The following is a 15,801-nucleotide window of genomic DNA, read 5'->3' as shown; positions in this document are numbered from 1 at the left end:
CATTAGTAAACTTTATTTACATAAAACAGAATTTAAGAAAACACAGAATAATCTCATTATTTTAAATATGTAATTATATTTCAGTAAACAAAGGGCCCAGATTCTGTTAGAACCTGACTAAATTGAATGAGCTTATTCATATTAGTAAAGTTATTCATATGTTTAAATGCTTGTAGGTTTGGATCATAATTATCGGATACAGTAGTGCTAGTATGAAATTATTTGTTGCTCAGAGACCAGATTTTCAGCTACATTCCCTTTGAGCAATCATATTGCAGATACAAACAGAAGTAGTTACATATCTATCTGTTTCAGAGTAACAGCCTCGTTAGTCTGTATCTATCTGTGTGAGTCTATTGAAAACAAGTGGATGTCTAAATGCTCCTACCTGTGCTTGCAATTTATTGTTGGAGCAAAAATGTGGATGGAACTATTTCCAGCCTCAAGACAAGGTATCAAAAATTAGACCAGCGCCAAAAATCTGACCCATATAACATTATTCTACCCCACACTTGACTCTGTTTAGCTTCAATGGGAGGTTCATTTATGGAACAGCTGGTGTCTGTTAGTCTGAAAAACTGAAGTGGGAAGAATAGGCTCAGAAAAATATAACTGTCTGGTTTTTTATGTGGCTTAATTTAAACTATTTCGGTTTTATTCACAGGAATAAAGTTACACATGCACTTAATTATTTATAGGTGGGGGGGGCCTAGGTTTGTAAGATACTAATTAATATAAGGAATTTCCATTAAATTATCCTAGATTTTAAGGCAAGAAAGGACCAACCAGGGTGATGATCCAGTTTGACCTCCTGCATTACACAAGCCAGAGAATTTCACTCACTCACTCCTGCATCAAGCCCAGAACTTCTGGCTGAACAAGAGCATGTCTTGTAGAAGAGACCTAATCTTGACTGAAAGATGTAAAGTGATAGAGAATCCAACCTGAGTGGGTTTTCCCTCCAGCCCTGGAAACCCTGGCTGATAAGGCCTCCTGGTGATTAAACAGCACACATACTCCACTGGGTACCTTCATCAAGTGCCTTTATTATTATTTCTTGCCTTATGCTCCAGAGACAATGCATTGCAAGTAGAAGGGGCGTGATCTCTGGCTTAGCCTTTTATACTGCTTGCTTTCTTTTCCCAGGTATCCAGCTGCTGAGCTAATTACCTCATTAGGCTCCCTAGAGGTGCAAGTGATCCGCACTGAACTTCCAAACCGAGGTTACCTAATTCCCTCCTACCCTAAGTACCCTTTTCCCTGCATGTTGTAAGGATATGTCTACACTGCAGTTAGATAGCCATGGCTGGCCCATGTCATTTGATTTAGACTCATGGGGTTCAGGCTAAGGGGCTGATTAATTGCAGTGTAGACTCCAGGCTTGGACTAGAGCCCACCCTCTGAGACCCTGCAAGGTCTCTAGCCCAAGTCCGAACATCTTCACTTCAATAAAACATCCCCTTAGCCTGAGTCAGCTGGCATGGGCCAGCAGCAGGTCTTTAATTGCAGTATAGACACTCCCTAAGTGACCAGAGTGCTGCATCCCCAAAGGGGGTCTATTTATAGCTGCTAACAGCACCCTGTCACACCCTCATAGTTAAAATGTGCAACCTTATTTTCAGTTGAACTCATCTAGCTCCAACTTCCAGCCATTGGATCTTGTTATACCTCTACTAGCTATCAGGTGTGATATTTTATATTTAAAAAGGAATACTCTTCTACATAAATCTGAATACAAGTAATACTATCCCTGGACGGTTCAGCATTACTATATGAGCTCAAACTTAGTATCCATGAATGAAAATTCTGTAGTTTCTGTAGTGGTCTCAAAATGTACACATTGTGTGACATCTAAGAACAGCTGTTTGTAACCAATTCAATTTATACTGAGAGAAAAATATTACAAAAAAATAGCTGGTTATCACATTATTAGGGATGATGTCTAAAAGATGCTGCAATTAAAATAATTATCTAATTGTTTGGTTTCCAGTGACATAAATGTTGCAGGGGTTTTAAAGATTAGTCTAGGCCAAAATCCCTAGAATCACTATTAACATAAAAAAAATCAGTAAGAAATATACATAGTTTAGTTTTCTAATAAAAGAGAACTCATTTTAGCCATTATTGTAAAATCCAACTTTGCTTCTCCTGAATTCCTGGTCCAGCCCCCACATCAGGTTAAAGCTCACTGTTTCTGTGTACTCAGAGTTATTGAAATGCAATTGTGCTACCTCCTTACCCCGTTGCAGAAGACAATTAATTTACTATTTGCCATACACTTCTGAGAGTGGAGGGAACCTGTTTCCTTTCCAGTGCCATAGATTTTCAGTGTAGCTAAGAAGCAAGCCACCTCTTAAAACTGATCTTTTACACTGGGAAAAATCCTGGCTGCCCCTGCCTGAGAGAGCTGAGGAGGGAGAAGGTGAAATGAAAGTGTTTCCTCTCTGGTTACAGATGATGCATAAATGAGACAGATTGTTCCCTTGAGTGCTAGGCAGTGAGGCCAGCCAGTGGGCCTTAAGCATGCCACAAGCTATGGGAGTACAACCAACTGAGTTGGAAGACAGCCCAAGCCCTGACCCATGTACATATGCTAGCTGTGTCTGGCAAGCAGGATGATGGTTATTCAGCTCTATCCATGCAAGGTTTGGGTATTCTCACCAGCTGTCACTGAAGTAATCTAGGGTTCTAATGTATTAGGTATAACCTTCCCCTGACTGACCAAACCCTTGGGTCTTTTGGACTATTTTTTTATCATTTTCTGGAAGAAGAAATAGGAGAGAAACTGACTGTGGGTATCTGTAAAGAGGAACCTGCTGTAACTGAACCTCAAGTCTCCACAGACAGATATTGCCTTTGAACACAGGAGAAGCTGTATGTGCATTGAGCTGAGTAGGAATAAGAATACAGATCCCTTTGATATGAACACGGGACCCCACTTCAACCACAGCAATGCTGAAAAGTGCTAAAATGGGGTAATTTCATGGTTATTCTGAATTCCATTTAAGGATTCTTCTTACCAGAATCATTGCTAGGCTGGAAAGGGAGAGAAAAAAGGACAAAAAACCCTCGCTGGGAAGCCTCCAGCTGTTTTGTATGGAGGCACAATATGAGCCATAGAAAGTTCCAGTAAGGATTCAGCTTGATTCAATTCAGATCAGGGCTGCTCACATGGACAAGATAAAATTACAGGTAAGGAAATTAATTTTATTACATCAGACTACTTTTCCTTGAATTATCAAAAATCGGTCCTCTCCGAAGTCTCGCATTCTGAGGGATGAGCACTAGGTGACCATGCTGCTTAGCTATCATTGGAGCCTCTTCACTGCTGTTAAGTCAGTCAGTCAGAGTTGGAAATTGGTAGATGCCGGAGCAGCAAACAGGCAAAGAACAACTTCATTTGAAAACATCAGAAGTGCTGACAGTTGGGTTTTGCTGAAATGCTCAGGGTCCAACTGACTGCCATATCTGGGGTCAGATTGGCAGGGACCCTGGTGGGGGGTTGGGGTTGCTTTCTTCTGCAGCGTGGGGTCTGGATCACTAAACTAAAGTAAATAGTGGATTCTCTGTAACGTAAAGTCTTTACATCAGGATTTGAGGACTTCAGTAACACAGCCAGAGGTTATGGGTCTATTGCAGGAGTGGCTGGGTTAGATTCTGTGGCTTGCAATGTGTAGGAAGTCAGACTAGATGATCATGAATGGTCTCTTCTGGCATTAAAATCTATTAGTGGAAGATGTATATCTCACCCAAAATAGAGACTCCTGGACAGCAGTACTGAACTGGAGGTGTAGACCGACAAAAGGCATGAGCAGGAGTTCAAAAGAGTCTCTCATGTAAAGCTGCACATGGGCTCTATTGCCTACAACAAACATACTTTTAAAGAAGTATGTTTTAAAGAAGTGGAATAGGTAATAGAATTGAACAGCGGTGACAGCAGGCCAAATACTACTATGATACAACTTCCTGATTCTCAGATGGGACAGCCAGTAAGAGTACAACCAACACTTAACTACAGAAACTAGGACAGCTTTATGTATATAAAGAGTAGCACCAAGATCATGCATGGTAGAATTACAAGGACACCTCTAATGCTGTATCCAGCATTTTCTAAGTACCAGCCAAGGAACAATTGTCCTCAGGTAAGACCCAAATGAATCACAAAGGTCTAGCTTCATTATATTTGATTCTTAAATCTTAATACTCTATTGTGATGGATATGGAGATGCTTTGTAACAACCTAAGAATACTGATATATAGCCTAGCTATTCAGAGAGACTGTATAACTTATACGGGGCGGGGGGGGGTAGTGAAATATTTATTATATGTCTAGAATGCTTGAATTCATTGGGCATTATGCAGGAAGGCAACACAATAGCTCCCCTGGTAAGAACAACATTGCTCACACTTGAAGGATAATGGGAGGAAGCTATTGAGTTTGATTCTATGTCCAGTCTCCTCCGAAGATGCAGTCCTTCCTTTTGCCAGTTTGGGTGCTCAGAGAGCAAAAAATTCTGAACAGTTAAAAGTCCTCTGAGGAGAGGGGAGGCTTTTCTATTGCCAGGGAGTGTCTAGGGAGTAATCATTGAGCTCTGAAATGGACAAGCTGACACAGAGGCAGGCTCTTCAGAGGAGTCTATAGGAAGTTGGACTGATCAGGATCCCCGTGTGGAAGATGGTAAAACACCTGGTAAGCTAGACAAGCGTGCAGTCTGTTTATTGTTTTAAAATCGGTTTTCTCTTAAATGCATACATCATCTAAGTAAATAATACTTTGCTTTAAGGAGGCTGTTTGATCACTGATTACCAGTGTCATTGTTTCCATGGGGAACAGTCACTGTGGATGCATAAAAACACATCAGAAAGGAACAAGAAACTGTTAGGGACAATGTCCTCAGCTGGTGTAAACTGTGAATTCCCAAAATTTTGCAGTGGTATTTTGGAACTGCAGTGTGAGTCAGGCACAGGTAGAAGCAGCACGGGTCTGTGATGGAGGGCAGGCATAGCAGGTTATAATGAGTCTGAATGCTTAACTGGAGTTCATCTACCACTCAGCTGCAATGATTCATTTGTTCAATACAGTAGTATTGAAGGACTTTCCATTAATAAGCTGCCAACATCATCAACATTTTTGTTAGTATTTAAGCTCCTTTTATATCCTTTTTTATATCCCCACTAGCTCTGATTTCTCGTTCAGTATGAGCTACTGGTTTGCTTCACTCCTTTTTGCCCTGTGATTATCAGTTAGTTAATGACCCAGATCCTCAGATGTGGTTAGGGAAAGCTTGCGGGTCCTGGGGCCACAGGCACAAGGCAGAGTAGCCTAACAGTCCAACTTGCACCTGTTTCCTATGTGTAAGGGGCTATTAGAAGCTGTGTGACAAGTTTGCTGCTTAGTTTCATCATTACTTTACTTCCCTGGCTGACCTGGGGTTTTTCTGTGATATACTAGGAATTTAGATTCTGTTTTTAAACCCAGTAAACGGTATATTCCATGTTTTCCTCTTAGCTAACAGTAGGGTGACCAGACAGCAAGCGTGAAAAATCGGGACAGGGGGTGGGGTGTAATAGGCGCCTATATAAGAAAAAGCCCTGAATATCAGGACTGTCCCTATAAAATCGGGACATCTAGTCACCCTTGCTAACTGTTGCCTAAAAGTTTGTAATGTCTGACACAAGGTTTGGGTAGCTGTCATTGACATATACTAACTGAAGGGATATAAACATTCTGTTAACTGGCAACTCATTAGCTAGACCCAGGACTGAAATATTGAAATTGGTCAGAATCCTGAGTCTGCTTAATATCTGCTCTATCTAGTTCAAACTTGTCTCTAGAGCTGGTTGAAACTTGAAATGTCCATTCCTCAGGAAATTCTGATGTTTAAAAAAAAATTCTGAATTGCAACAAAAATTTGCGATTTTGAAATTTCCTCAGAAACAATTTTTTTTTGTGGGTGGGGGAATTGTTTTGGGTCAATCAAAATGTTTTGATTTGGATTTCATTTTTTAATTAATTTTATGTTTTCATTTTATTTGATATTATTTTTATTGTATTTTATATTTTAAAATGAGGGTTTATTTCAACATGAAAAAACAAAATATATGTTTTTATAATTCTTTATTATTATTATTTTATTCATTATTGTTTGTTGTTATACCTGCTTTGGGCTCATGTGAAAAAGGACTGCTGGTTCCTGAAATGTGACTTTCTCCGATCCTATTAATGTCTCCGTGGGGTATCTGAGAAGATAAGTCCTTGTTCAGATCCCACACCAGTGTTCAAGATAGTAAGAGGGCACTGTTGGTAACTGCAAACCTTATTAAGGTCTTAGGCCATGTTTACACAACACTTATATCAGCAAAACTTTGTCACTCCGGTGTGTGAAAAAACCCACACCCCTGAGAAACATAAGGTTTGCCGTCATAAGTGCTTATATGCACAGCACTATTTCAGCAGAGACACTCTCCTGCTAACATAGCTACTGCCGCTCACTGAGCTGGTTTTATTATGTCAGTGGGATAGCTCTCTCCCATCGGCATAACATGGTTACACGAGCATTCTTTCAGCGGCACAGCTGTATTGGTACAGTTGTGCCCCTGTAAGCTTCTAAGTATAGACATGGCCTTAGATGGTGAACGGGGAACTCTGTAAAAAACAGCTACTTGATAGTCAAAGAAGGCGGCCTCTAGGTAGGGAGAGCTCCACACCTATTTACAGTTCAAAATTAAATATCCTTAGGTTTTCAACTTGGCTACTTCATCCTCATCCACAAGGTGTCTCTTTGTTATATGTCAGGGGAAAAACTGACATAAAGAAAAATAATTTTAAAAAAGTCAGCCAGAAAATGAAATCAAGGGACTTTAAGATATCTGCAGCTGGTGTCCCAAAAATGGAGGCATCAAAAAATCACTGGTCATTCTTCAAAATTTGGGCCAAGGAAATAATATATTTTAAGTGATGCTGGAAAAGGGCAAATGTCAGGAGCTCAAGAACTGTGTTCTTTACAGACTGCCTATTTGGGACCAACCCTCTCCTCCTCCTCTCTTCTATTCAGTATCATTTTGACAATTGCAGGTCTGCAAGGCCTGAAATTCTGGAAAAGGCCTGAGAATTTCACTAAAGTTGAAGTCCCTTGTTAAAAGCCTGAGGTAGTAACCCAAACTGGATTTGTTTTACAGTTATAAAACAAAAATCTTATTTCTAAACAACATACTCCGAAACCTCAAGAGCAAGATGTTGAGGAAGTCCTGACTGAAAAACTTTGTTTTTATTTTTGTGGTTGAACTGCCACCAACTTTGTGTCACTTAATGAAATTAAAATGACTATCCACTGTGCCGGAGACAGACTAGAAGGATATAAGAGAGTAGTGGAAGGCAGGTATATCAGCCTGAGGATGAGCAGGTCCCTGTTCCCTGGATAGCCAAACAAAGGCTACTCCAGGCCAATCAAGACACCTGATGCCAGTTAACCAGTTATGGTCATTAGGCTAATGGAGACAGGTGGATCCAATCAAGGTCTCACTCAGACTGTTTAAAAGCTTTCCTTTCCAGTTCCCTAGGGAGACCCCAGGTGAAAGGAGCTGGAGGAGGAAGCAGCAGCATTGCTGTATCCTGAGGTAAGGGTGAAGCTAGGAAGAGGGGACCACAGGGGAAGTGGCCCTAGGAATCAAAGCAGCATCTAGCAGTGAAGGGAAAACCACCAACAGCTGCTTCCATTAGGGTCTCTGGGCTGGAACCCGGAGTAGAGGGTGGGCCTGGGTCTCCCCCCAGCCCCTGCATCCTCTACAGAGATCCCCTTGAAAGGGGAAGTAAGACTTAGTCCCTTCAGGAGGGCAAACTGTGCCTACTGAGCTCTACAGAGCAACAAAGACTGTGGGGTATTTCCCCTTTCCATCTTCCATACTGGCCTGTGATGAAAGTAACTCAATAGGTTGTGACTCGTGTCACTACACAGTGAAAGGAAGGTCACATGGGGGCCTTAGTGAGTTTCAGAGGCACCTGGATCTGCCAGGAAGTGTGGGACCCACAATTACAGGCTTGGAACTTAGTCACACCACATTTACACTTGTCTGTTTTCTAATCTCTGTTAGTTAGCTATTTGTTTTTTATTAGTCATTCTTTTTCATTGTGTTTTGGCTCCTCTGCTTTCAAATGTCAGGGGGAGGGAGGGATAGGTTATATCCAGTTTTAGTCAGGGTTGTATATTCTCTTCTTAATCTTCTGTCTGTCAAAGGATTTGACACTGACCCCCATCACCACAGTGCATGGGCACCTTCCATTTCAATTATATTTGGAAAACATTGTCCCTAGTGACTTCATGAATCTTCTACTCTGCTCTTCTCTCTTCCTCGATTTTGAGGGTGCTGCTTGGAGTATATGTTTGGATTATTTTTTATTTTTTAACCTTCTGTAATGATGCTGCCTCTGGTGGGACACAACTGAGAGTATCAATTCAGGACAAATTGCTTAAAAGAGGGCAGTTACAGCCCAAGGCTAAGGTCCTTTGCACACCAAACCAGCCAAACAGAGAGGACTTCTGGTTATCCAAAGGGGTAAAACTGAAGTCATACAAGCAATTCCCTTTGATACTCCAGTTTCCCAATATCCCCAGCACCACTTAGGATGAATGGTTATGAAAACCAATACTCCAGTAAAAGAAAAAAGGTTCTCCCGATCCCAAAGGACCAAGTCCCAGACCTAGGTCAATATACAAGTTAGATCTTACCCACAAATCACACTGTTGCCAATCCTTTAGAATCTAAAAGTTTATTCATAAAAAGAGAAATATAGAGGAGAGCTAAAACTAGTTGAATGGAATCAATTACATACAGTAATAGCAAAGTTCTTGGTTCAGGCTTGTAGCAGTGATGGAATAAACTGCAGGTTCAAATCAAGTCTCTGGAGTACATCAACAGCTGGGATGGGCCGTTCAGTCCTTTGTTCAGTGCTTCAGTTTGTAGCAAGGTTCTTCCAGAAGTAAGAAGCAGGATTGAAGACAAGATGGAGGAACTGCAGAAGCCTTTTATAGTCTCTTGCCATGTTGCCTCTTTCTATGTTCCAGAGACAAGCTATCCAGCACGTCACATGAAAAACCATAGAGTTCTGTCCATAGGCATGTCCCTGAATGCCTTGCTGAGTCACAATGTGTATCTGCCTTCTTTCAGTGGGTCAGTTGTATAGCTGATGGTCCTTAATGGGCCATCAAGCAGGCTAGGCAGTGCTGATGCCAAATTGTCTGGGGTGCCACCCAGAAGCATAGCACAAGTTTGGAATACAGACAGTATAGAGCCAATACTTAGAGATCAGCAATGTTTGGCCTGCATCCCGGACTGGCTTGTTTACCTGATGCGTCCATAGTTCAGGCGATCGCAGCTCCCACTGGCCGCGGTTCGCTGCTACAGGCCAAAGGGGGCTGTGGGAAGTGGCGCAGGCCGAGGGATGTGCGGACCACTGCTTCCTGCAGCCTCCATTGACCTGGAGCGGTGAACTGCTGCCAGTGGGTGCTGCAATTAGCTGAACCTGTGGATGTGCCAAGTAAACAAACTGGCCCGGCCCGCCGGGGGGCTTACCCTGGTGGGCTGTGTGCCAAATGTCGCTGATCCCGGACTTATAACTTTATATACAAAAATGATACATGTATACAGATAGCATAATCATAACAAGCAAACCATAACCTTGTCGTAGGCACCTTATTTGACCTCATTTATACAAGATTTGGAGTCACTACAGGACCTTGGTTGCAACAGTGATCTACAACAGTCCCAGTTCATGTCAATAACATCACACCTTCTCAGTTTGTTCTTTGCTCCAAGTTAGGGTGACCAGATAGCAAGTGTGAAAAATTGGGACAGGAGGTGGGGGATAATAGGTGCCTACATAAGACAAAGCTCTGAATATTGGGACTGTCCCAATACAGTCAGGACCTCTGGTCACCCTACTCCAAGCCTAGCTTATTCCTCTTGAGGCTCTTGCCAAGGAGAGAAAATACGTTTCGTTTTTATAGGGCTGTCCTAGTGGTTTTCCCCAAAAGAATCAGAATGTTACTGAGACCCACAGTTAATCTGTTTGCCTCTCTGCTCTCCTGAAGGCTATTAATTTTTGAGGCATTACCATGTTTGTCATCTTAATATAAGAAGCAGAATATCCAAGTTTGTTTTTCAAACATTTTATTGCATCGGTTCTGTATATGGGATGTGTGTTTTTATTTTGGCTGTCAGCTTTACAATTCCTCATTGAATTTAATTTAGCATTGGCCTTGAGCAATACAATAGCTGAATGAAGTGAATTGTATTATGAAATGTGCGAGATGTGTACTGTTAAAATTTAGCAAAACATAAAAAGATTTTGGCAAAACATAAATCTGAAATTGTCTTGATATGAATTACGTCGATAATATTTCACCTCTAAGAATCCCCCTCCCCCGCTGCCCATTTTATCATTTAACAAAAATGGATGATTTAAAGGTCCTGCAAATGAAGGACAGACAACACAAGGCATATCCTGATATAGCACTAGGAAGTGTTGTGTAAGCTTCCATACCTGGTTGCCCATGTACCTCAATTCTTGTCATTCCCAGGGACAATTCATAGTTCTTCGTGATGACAATGAGTAGTCATTTGGACAGGGAAAAAGATTGAGAGAATCTATTGCTTAGTAGTTAGTTTATTCACCTAGGGTATAGGAAACCCATGTTAAAGTCCCGGCTCCAATGACTATTTAGTATTTATATACAGTGGAATAGCTTCAACAGAAAAGATTGAGGAAAAAATGACAGTATCCTACAGTCCAGTGGTTAGGATAATCTGCTGCAATGTGAAAGACCCATGTTCTAATCCAGTGGTGGGCATCCTATGGCCCACAGGCTGCACATGGCCCATCAGGGTTATCCACTGGTGGGCCACAAGACAGTGTTTACATTGACTGTCCAGAGGCATGGATGTCCACAGCTCCCAGTGGCCATGGTTCACCATTCCTGGCCAATGGGAGCTGCGGGAAGTGGTCGCCAGCACATCCCTGTGGCCTGCACAGCTTCCCGCAGCTGCCATTGGCTGGGAATGGTGAACCAAGGCCCTGGGAGCTGCAGGCAGCCAGGCAGCCAGGCCTGTGGACGGTCAATGTAAACAGTATCTCACAGCCCACCAGCATGCGGCCCATGGGCCACAAGTTGCTCACCACTGTTCTAATCCTTTCTCCTATCCAGCAGAGAGGGTGGACTTTATTCCACATCCCAGAAGAGTACCTTTACCACTGGGCTAAAAGTTATAAGGGAGATCCCCATCTCCTGGTGTTTTTTGAATCTTGTCCTTTATTTTTAAAAATGCTCAATCATTTGGTGTCAGATCAAAAACATTTCATGTTGACCTGACTCCATTTTTTTCTTTTCAGTTTGCCAAAAGAAGTTCATTTTTGGTTGAACCCAAAACTTTTAATTTTTATTGGGACTGCCAACACAGTGAAAAATCAATTTGCCCATCTCTAGTACTAAACATCCACAAATCTAACTGAAGTCATTTTTATGTTCTCCCCTTGCTCACCACTGAGTATACACTTCTGAGAGATGCTTCTTCACTTTGGGCTGCATTGTTCAACTGGATCAACCAAGCGCTCTGTTTTGTAACAGTAGGGAACCCAATAGTTGTGGACCCCTTTGCAGTACACATCCCCTTATTTTTATTCTGGGATTCATTTCCTCTCCCTCTCTTCTGAGCACCATGGAAGGGTGTTCCATCTTACTGCTCTCCGACTTCTTTCAAAACCAAAGAGTAAAGTCTATTCCCTACCTTAGAAAATTGTTTTAAGCCTTTTCTTCTGAAAACTCACTTTTCCTTGTAGTATTTACCTTTAGAAAACCTGAGCAGTATGGGGAAGACTTCACATCAAGGACATAAGGCCAGAATATACACACTCCCTGCATTCTGCATTGTTAATAAGTTCCTTCTCTCTCACTGTCATGCACAACTATTGGATTGGCTCAGTCAAGATAATTTTATTTTAACTTTTGGTTGTAAATTTAGTTGTTGTAGAAGTTCATGGACTGACAACTGAACTCAAATTTTAACAGGGTAATTAACCACTAGAAAAATTTACCCGTGGTTGTGGCAGATTCTTTATCACTGACAATTTTTAAACCAAGATTGGATGTTTTTTCCAAAAGATCTGCTCTAGGAATTATTCTGTGGAAGTTTTATTGCCTGTTATAAAGGTAGTCAGACTAGATGATCGCAATGGTTCCTTCTGGCCTTGGAATCTACACATTTATTAAACCAATTACCCCTCCGCTTTCTCCACAAAAGAGGTACTGCACCAGCAGCTAGCATTCAAGTTACCTTCTAATGCATCTCAGCTCTAGCCTAAAAGGATACTTCTCTCTGTGTGAGAAGAGAGTACAGCTGGTCGAAAATGTTCATGTGGAAAACTTCCATTTTGACCTAAAAAGAGTCCTTCAGAAACTTTTGAAATAAAAAATTTAAAACCAAAATAACGTAACACGTTGTTTTGTTTCAGTATCCAAAAACTGAAATATTTTGCATTTCATAATTTCATGTGGAAAATGGAAAAAATCATTGGGAATTTTTTCCATGAAATCTTTCTTGGGAAACGTTTTGCTTTTCTGACCTGCTCTACAGGATAACAGCTGTCTTTCTCTGCCTGAACAATCACTGGTATTTTACAGAGCCTGCCAAGAACAGTGTTTAGTGCTGGTTGTGCTGATTTTGAGATGCATGCTTGTGCCCCTAGACACTGGACCATGATCACAGCTCATTTCTTGTAGATCAACAAAGAACCAGCAGAGATTAAGGACTTTGTCTCTACTGAATCTGAGTGGGATTTTCATGAACATCCTAGTGATGAAAAGCTTCATATACCACTACCAATCCCCTGAGCCATTCCGCCTGCAAACTCAATTGACAATTCACTTCACTACACTTCACTGGAAGCAAATTATGACTTTACCTTCACACAAATTAGGAAGTTCTGATTTTGCTGCATGTCCTTGATCTTCAGATGTAGTTCAAACTGCAAGGTTCCTCTTTATGTATAGTTGCTATCTAGTCTTGAGTTCTCTCTCTGGCCCCTTCTACTGCCATTAGTAGTGTCCCTTTATCTTTTTATTTAAATAGGGCAGCGAAACCTCTCATTTGGATTGGATTATGAAATTACTAGTAAATATCTTTTAAAATGATCCATCAATAAAGGCTTCCCAGGTGAAATTAGACTGTCTTGTCTTCATAATTATATTCAGTATAATTGAAGTTCATATAATTATGTGCAACATAAATTAGTGATCTCACTCAGTCCTGTGCATGTATTAAAGTTCTTGCTATGCTGAAGGGCTCATGAGCATTATATTTGTTACTGAAGTCCTTTATAAGGTGGTAAGAATCCAGAGGTCTTTGTGTTTTTTTTAATCAAGCATATGAAAAAGACAAATCTTGAAACAAAGATTGCATTTAAGCTAAATGAACAAGTAATATATCTATCACACATACAGCAAGCCTGCTTTTAACCCACATATTTTGAATTTCATTATCCAAGTGTTCATTTTCTTAGTGGTGGCTTTCCATGAAAATATATAACAAATATTGCTTTTTTATAAGTTTTATCATCAAAGTACAAACTGTCAACTTAAGTACAGGAGCCACATTTCATTTTTCATCTTGACAAACTTGTCATCAAACAGCTGCATGAGCTGTGAGGAAAATATACACTTTTTTGCTTTAATAAAAAGGATAAAAAGGTTGCAAGCTATGTCTTCTTAGACATGTACACAATTTGCTTTTTTGATATTGTTTTGATACTAAATATTCTATTTTGAAAATCTAGAGTAGGAAGAACTAAGTGTGAGATTTTGCAATTGATTGTTTACAATTTATTGCTCTTAAGACAGTAAAATGTTACACTGATATCATGTGGACTTATTCTTGTTATGACTTCTCACAATTATAACAAAGGGACAATTTTTCAGGATTTATTACAGTGGTTGGGATATTAATAGAGAAGGAAAACTCATTTCTTGAATTTTTCATGTTTGATTATCTTAGATACTTATATGGTCCTCATCACTGTAATACCTGAGCACCTCACAATCAAAAAATGTACTCTCCCCTCCCCGCATTACACTCCAATGAGGAGCTGACATACTATTATCCCCATTTTACAGATGTGGAACTGAGGCTTAGAGAAGCTAAGTGACTTACCCAGTGGCATATAGGAAGTTGGCAGTAGAATAATCTTCATAATTATAAATGTCTTTTAACAGAATCATAGTCCTTTGAGTTCATCCATGGCTCAGCATGCTTGTTGCAGAGACATGGCCTGAGTTTAAGGCCAGAGTTTTGTGTTCTAGTTGCCAGAATGAGCATAGTACTGAGGAGTCAGGTGACTGCCTGCAGGGACTGTATAAGAAATAGTGGGAGCTCAATATGGGAAAGACCAAAGTTGGGGAAGGATTGTGACTGTAGCCCAATTCTTTAGTGGTTGATAATTATTTCCAACTATTACTGACTAACAGAGTTGGGGGTGGTAGGGTTCTAGTCCCAGAATCCAGCACAACAAAAATCAAGATTATCGAGGTCAATATCTGGTTGGGAACCATGGTGTGCACAATGAAGGCACTTACACTGGGGACAAAGCAAAGCTTTAGCCATTTTATTGGCACAATTAGTAAAGACAGAAGCTCCAAACCACAATATTAACTTTTTATTACTGTTATATATTTCTTTTGTACCATCCCTTGCATTTACTAATATACTCCCACCCTTCTGTGGAGATCTGGTAGTGAAATACAAAGAACTTGCTCTGTCCCTGGCATGCCAAACGAGTCAGATAATCCAGACCAAAGTCGAAATTGACCAACCCTATTTACATGATGGTCTGGCTTATTATAGGGCCTATGGCCTGTCATGAATAGTCATTCAAACTGATTAATAATTTTAGCTTATTACCATATACATTAACTTGTTGCCAAGGCAAGTTCATGGTTAAGCATCAGCCAACAATTCTATCCTAAATTATCCATGCTTAGTATGAGTTCAATGTTCCTGTGGTTATTTGGTTTTGTTATGTACAAACTTCCCCCTTAAGCATGCTATTCCTGTTCCCCAAAACTCAGATGGGGAAAATGGTTGGGCCATTTATCTATGCCAGAGTTCAGAGGCTCACGCCTAATGCTATCTGCTTAAGCTAGATATCTTACAGGATTCTGTAAGTTCCTTACATTACTGTGAAGTAAAATAAAATGCTAAAGCTAGCTCTATGGGCTACAGTGACTGAGGCTGTCCCTTAGTCAAATTTGCTGCTTAGTTTTACTTCCCTTGTTGACTCGGAAGTTTCTGTGATATGCTAGGAATATGAAATCTCTTTTTAAACCTAGTAAGTGGTATACGCCATGTTTTCCTCTTAGTTAACAGTTGCCTTGAAGTCTCTAATGTCTGACACAAGGTTTGGGTAGCTGGGATTGACCTACACTGACTGACAATCTGTTAGCTAGACCCAGGACTAAATATTGAAATTGGTTATCATCTTGAGTCTGCTTAGTAGCTGTTCCATCTAGTTTATAACTTGTCTTTAGAGCTGGTTGAAACTTGAAATGTCCATTCTGCAGGAAATTCTGGTATTTTTTTAAAAAAATTCTGAATTTGAACAAAAAGTTGAAATTTTGAAATTTCCTCAAACAAAATTTCTGTGGGGGAGGGGGTGGTTTTGTCAATCAGAATATTTTGATTTGGATTTCATTTTTTAAAACTGTTTTCATTCTCTTTGATATTTTATTGTATTTTACATTTTAAAATGAGGGTTTA

The sequence above is a fragment of the Eretmochelys imbricata genome, chromosome 2, assembly GCF_965152235.1.
Source record: "Eretmochelys imbricata isolate rEreImb1 chromosome 2, rEreImb1.hap1, whole genome shotgun sequence".
In the NCBI taxonomy this organism is placed as follows: Eukaryota; Metazoa; Chordata; order Testudines; family Cheloniidae; genus Eretmochelys; species Eretmochelys imbricata.
Note: the sequence above shows the minus strand (reverse complement) of the source record.